Below are 6,000 nucleotides of genomic sequence, written 5' to 3' on the forward strand. Positions count from 1 at the left end.
ATACGATCAAGAGTAAATAAACGTTCCCGAATAGCAAGCCAGAAGATAAACGAGTAGGCAGGGATACTAACAGATGACCAAACTAAACGGTACCAGGGAACCTGGGAGCGCTGAGTTTGAATAGCCTGGAAGGCCGTCCTAACAGAGAAGAGCCCATTTGTAGTTGGGAGCCAATAAGGCTCATCACGACAGCCAGGGTGGGGCAGACTAGGGAGGCTCCCACAGAGGTCAGGGGATATGGAACTAAGGGTCTCCATCCGAGTCCAGGCACCATCCTCAATAAAATCTGAAACCGTAGCCAAAATAGGGATACCTAACTGACGAGGTAATTGGCGAGGGAAGCGATCAATGAGCACACCCAACGGGTGCCATTGATCATACCAAAAAAACGTGTTACAACCGTCCCCAATTCTCCATCCAAAAAAAGGTTTCAGGATTCCCCGTAATAGGAGCAGCTTTCTCCAATACCAAGGGCAAGCATACGGAGTCTTAAGAAGCCAGAAGCAAGCCCCTTTTACCCGATAAGTGTGCACCCACTGCACCCATAAGGATTCTCTATCCCCAACCAGCAGGCGCCAAATAAGCTTGGCTACCAAGGATTGATTCCAAACATAGAGAGGCTTAAGGCCAAGGCCACCCTGCCTCTTCGGCCAACAAATGTCATGCCAAGCCACTTTTGCTTTATGAGGGTCCGCCTCATTACCACTCCAGAGGAAGTTACGAGTAAGTTGCTCAATCTCTTTGATCACCTTCTTCGGGAGGATAAACACCGAGGCCCAATACACATAGATAGTGGAAAGAATCGACTGAGCTAACTGCAATTGGCCTCCAAATGAGAGAGCCCTGCTGCGCCAAGCACAAATCTTAGTCCTCACTCTATCAATGATGGTCTGACAATCTCCATAGGAGAGCTTAGAGGAGAGCAGAGGAACCCCCAAATATCTCATAGGCAGACTCCCCCTCCGAAAACCAGAGGCGACATGGATAGCTTCACGAAGGGATGGGTCCTTGCAAGAGACGAAACAGTCACTTTTAGATGGATTGGCAATAAGGCCCGACAAAGAGGAAAAACGCTCCAAGCATGACTTCAAGATGCTAACCGAGGATGGGTCGCCATGAGAGAACAAGAGCAAATCATCAGCGAACATGAGCATCACCGTCTTAGTCTGCTCACATTTCCAATGGTATTGAAAGTCTGAATCCCTCGAGTGGTGCTTAACAATACCTTGCAGGACTTGCATAACTAGAACAAAGAGGTAAGGGGACAGAGGGTCCCCTTGCCTCAAACCCCTGCCCCCAGGGAAAAAACCATTTAACTGGCCATTGATCTTAACCGAATAGCGGGGGGTCGTAATGCACTCTCGAATCTAGCCACAAAAACGGGAAGGGAAGTTCATCAGATGAAGAGTCATCAGGAGGAAGTCCCACTCCACTGTGTCATAAGCCTTAGCAAGGTCAACTTTCATAGCACATCGGGGGGCCCCTCGGTGAAGATGGTATTGAAAAACTAACTCCTGGGCAAGCAGAACATTATCCCCAATCGAACGCCCTGGCACAAAGGCCGCTTGAGACACATCCACCAATCCTGAGAGCACCGGCTTAATCCTATTGGCTAAGATTTTGGTTATGATTTTATACAAGACATTACAACACGAAATAGGCCTAAATTGGGAAGGCGTCTCAGGGTGAGGCACCTTGGGAATGAGACTAATAATGGTGGCGTTGACCTGGCCCAAGAGGCGACCAGAGGTGAAAAAGCTTTGAACAGCCTTAACCACGTCCACCCCCACGATCTCCCAAGACTTTTTGAAGAACTTAACTGTAAAACCATCGGGCCCCGGGGCTTTATCATCGCCCATATTGAAGAGGGCAGTCTTAACTTCTTCAGCCGAAACCTCAGCAATAAGCCCAGCCCATTGGTCTTGATTCAGACGCTTGTCAATGAAGGGGGCTACTTCAATCTGGCTAAGGGGAGAGTTCCGAGAACTAGGCCTATAAAGATTTTGGAAGTAGGAGACCAAAACGTCTGCAACCTCATCTTTGGACTCAGTGAGGGTGCCATCTTCTCTAAGGAGGTTCATAATGCGATGATTATTACGCTTAGCGAGCATGGATTGGAAAAAGAAACGAGAGCATCTATCTCCCTCAGCAGACCACCTAATCCGAGCACGAAGGCGAAAGTGGTCAGACTCCTGCGCAAGAGCCACTAAAAGGTCTCTGTTCAACTCAAGCTCCTGTTGGTGAAGGACAGGGTCATGAGGATTGTCTTGCAAACGATGTTGGATACTAAGAAGATGATTCCTAAGGGACGAGACGAGATCAGAAACATGCCCCTTAGACCTATTAAGGGTCTTCATAGCATTCTTAACAGCTTTGAGCTTTTGAACAACTTGAAACATGGGAACTCCAGGGATGTGCCTTGTCCAACTAGCCTCCACCCTATCCAAGAAAAGAGGGTGATCAACAAGATGGTTAAGGAACCTAAACGGGCCGCCCTTATGCTGAAGATCTCCTAACAAAGCCACAACAACAGGGCTGTGGTCAGAAATTCCTGGTTGAAAAAAGAGAGTCTTACTATCCGGATAGTGGGAGAGCCAATCATCATTGACCAGGGCTCTATCAAGCTTCCTAAGAATACACTCTTCACCAAATCTCTTATTGGTCCACGTCAACTTAGGGCCACTATAAGCCAGATCCTGAAGCGAGGCAGAAGAAAGAAAATCGTTAAACCTACGCATACCTAGGGAGAAAGAGGTGTTGCCACCCCTCATTTCAGAACAATCGCGGCACACATTGAAATCTCCCATCAGGAGCCAAGGGTCAGAAGAAGCTGCAACCCCAATAGCTGTGAGGGAATTCCATAATCTGGCTTGGTCCACCTCCTCATTCCTAGCATAAATACAAGACATGACAAAAGGGATAGGGATCTCAGGACTCGTCACTTTGACATGGATAGCCTGGTCTGACTTGAATAAGGTCCTCACACTAAGGGCATTCGGGTCATAACCTATCCAAATACGACCTCCATCACAAGTATCATAGTTGTAATCCCACTTCCAAGAGGGCATAATATTGTGGGAGACATCAGCGGCATGCCTTTCCTGGACTCTAGTCTCTAAAAGAGCGATGAACATCAACTTCTGAGAAGAAATAAAAGACCGCACCTCAAATTGCTTAGGGGCTTGATTCAAACCCCTTACATTCCATGCTGCAATCTGCATCATTGATATTCTTGGAGAATCGGGTTCGAACTCGCCGACCCAGGCTTCTGCTCACCTTGCTCACCTTGCTCACGCATCTTCTTCCTATCCCTTTTAGCCTGAGATTTAGTCTTAGCTTGGTGACCGGCGGAGCTAACACTCCCTGCCCTCTCAGGCTCTAAGATCTGGTCCTCGCTATCATCTTGCTCACTCAAGTTGCCTCGAGAGGTTTCTACAGCTACCTCTCCATCTGACTCCATAGGAGATGGGACATCCTTATCTTCTTCTGCTAGAGCACAAAATTGATTTTTAATATGTTCGTCAACATCCTTAGGGTCATAGGGGACTGTGACGGTATGAAATTCAAGGCACTCTACCATGGTCATGGAGGCATAATTAGGCACAATCGGCTTAGATGATGGACTGGCTTCCTTACCCTTATCTTGAGCCTTCCCTCTCCTACTTTGCACTCTAGTGAAGCCATCGCTCTCACCAGCTTCCTTACTACCTTCAGCATTATTAGGGTCTGTTTTGGGTTTCTTGGGACACCGGGAATCTGAATGACCAAAAACCTTACAGTGTGAGCAAATTGATGGGATCCACTGATATTCTATTGGGAGCCTAGATATACGACGTTCCCCGGTGGCTTCATCATAGCCCTGATCTATATCTATAAACTTGGGGAATTTGGAGCAAGCATTAACATCAACACACACCCTAGCGTATCCTAGTCTTGATCTATCCTCTGTCATAGGATCAGCATACAATGGTCTTCCTATTTGACTTGCCATTATAGAAATTCCTTTCAACGACCAGCCTTCTAGGGGCAGGTTATGGATCTTAATCCACAAGGGAATGGAAGAGTGGGAATCCTTAGCTAAGTTCATTCCTGGTTCCCAACATTTAATAATAAATGGGCGACCCGCAAAATGATACGGACCCTCATCAAACACTCCCAGCATACTTTCTTGGGAATCAAAGCGAAAAAAATAAAATCCACTATTATTCGATAGGACCTCTATAAGACCATGGCTTTGCCATAGTCTCTTGGCGATATTTTGAACCACTGGGAAAGGCAATCGCTTTTCAATGAAATATCCAACCAACGTATTCATCCAATATTCGGTACATTCGTCAATAACATCGCTAGGTAATTTAACAAGAGGGATTTCAGACGGCGTACCTGAGGGCGGAAAAAAATCCAATCGGGTGGGGCTTCGATGGGCCCTAACCTCCGCAACATTGGCCCATGATTTATTGGGCTGCAATAAAGGATTTCCATTGGGCTGAATTGGGCCAACAGGTTGCTGGGCATGCGCATGGTTTCTTTTAAAATGGCCTTGGGCCTTTGGTCCAATTTGGCCATGGCTTTGTGGGCCCGCATGCTGGGATAAATGGCCCTTTGGAAGGGCCCCACGTCCAACCTGATGCTGTCCAAGAGAAGAAGGCCCAGCAACCACATGCTGGGCTCCACGAGCGGACCCCACGATCGGCTGGCCCAACTCGACGAAGGAAGCTGCACGCTGGGCGGCTTGTTGCTGCTGCTTTTGCATGGAGGAAACCGGGCCACGTGGGCCACTTGGGCCTTGAAAATGTCGGCCATTAACGTGATGGGGAGATTCTCGCATGTGAGGCCCACCATCTTCAAAGCCTCTAGCTGTATTCTTCTGCAACGATCTGCCTGCAACAACGTGGTTGCTCCGGATATTGCGCCATGATGGATGCGACCAGTCACCATCTCGAGGGTCATCCCTTTGCTGCAAATGGGAGGGAGCTCGGGGAGGAGCACTGTTCGAGGTCTGAGACTTACCAAGTTGGGCTGCTGTTTCTTCACCCGCAGCTGGCAACGGAGCCGCCGACCTCTGCAACTTCTCGCCGATCTTGTTGATGGAGCTCAAGCCGACTTGAAGGAGGCTCCTGTTGCCCTCCTGGTTCGCATCTTGGCTCCCCCCTACCACTCGCTCACTGCCTGGGTCCTCATCGCCACCAGTTTGGGATGGCAGAACTCCCATGACAGCCTCAGCATGCGGCGAGGGTGACTGCACTTCGACAGAAGCTTCTGCACATGGAGGAGGTTGTGCATGACCACCATTCAGCGGAGGGAAGGCCGAGGGATCACCAAAGTCGAACCTCCTCGGGTTTCCTCCACCCTTCCCGGCCACTCCATTGGCGTCACCTTGCGTTGCTGCTTCTGCAAGCAGCAACTCGGCTTCTTCTAGCAGCAAGAGATCGTCTTCTTCAGCAAACCGAGCTTGCTCACCCGCCATTATCGCACCACCATCCGCACAAGTCTCCATCACCATCTGATCTTCTTCACTGTACGCGGCATTATCCTTCCAAACCTGTTCCGACAGCATGCCTCGTACTTCATAGCTACTATAATCTTCACCCATGTTAACTTCAGAACTTGCTGCTTCCATCCCTCCATTTCCAGCCTCTAAAACACCTTCATTACTCGATCCTCTCAAGCTCGAAACAGCTGGATTCCGCGTCAACAACCTGTTAATATGCTTGGTGATGCCCCCGTTGCTTCGGCCTAAGGGAGGCCGACTTCTTGGGCGTGATCTCGCCGGCGGGGACCGGCGGGAACGCGCCATATGCGCTGTTTTCGTCGGAATAGCCACAAGACCTTCAAGTTCTCTCAAGGTAGAGAGAGAAACAAAAGAAGGGGTTTGGTTTAGGGTTTTAGGGTTTAGGGTTTAGGGTTTAGGGTTTAGGGTTTTAGGGTTTAGGGTTTAGGGTTTAGGGTTTAGGGTTTAGGGTTTAGGGTTTAGGGTTTAGGGTTTAGGGTTTAGGGTTT

This window comes from Diospyros lotus, chromosome 3, assembly GCF_014633365.1.
Source record: "Diospyros lotus cultivar Yz01 chromosome 3, ASM1463336v1, whole genome shotgun sequence".
Classification (NCBI taxonomy): Eukaryota; Viridiplantae; Streptophyta; class Magnoliopsida; order Ericales; family Ebenaceae; genus Diospyros; species Diospyros lotus.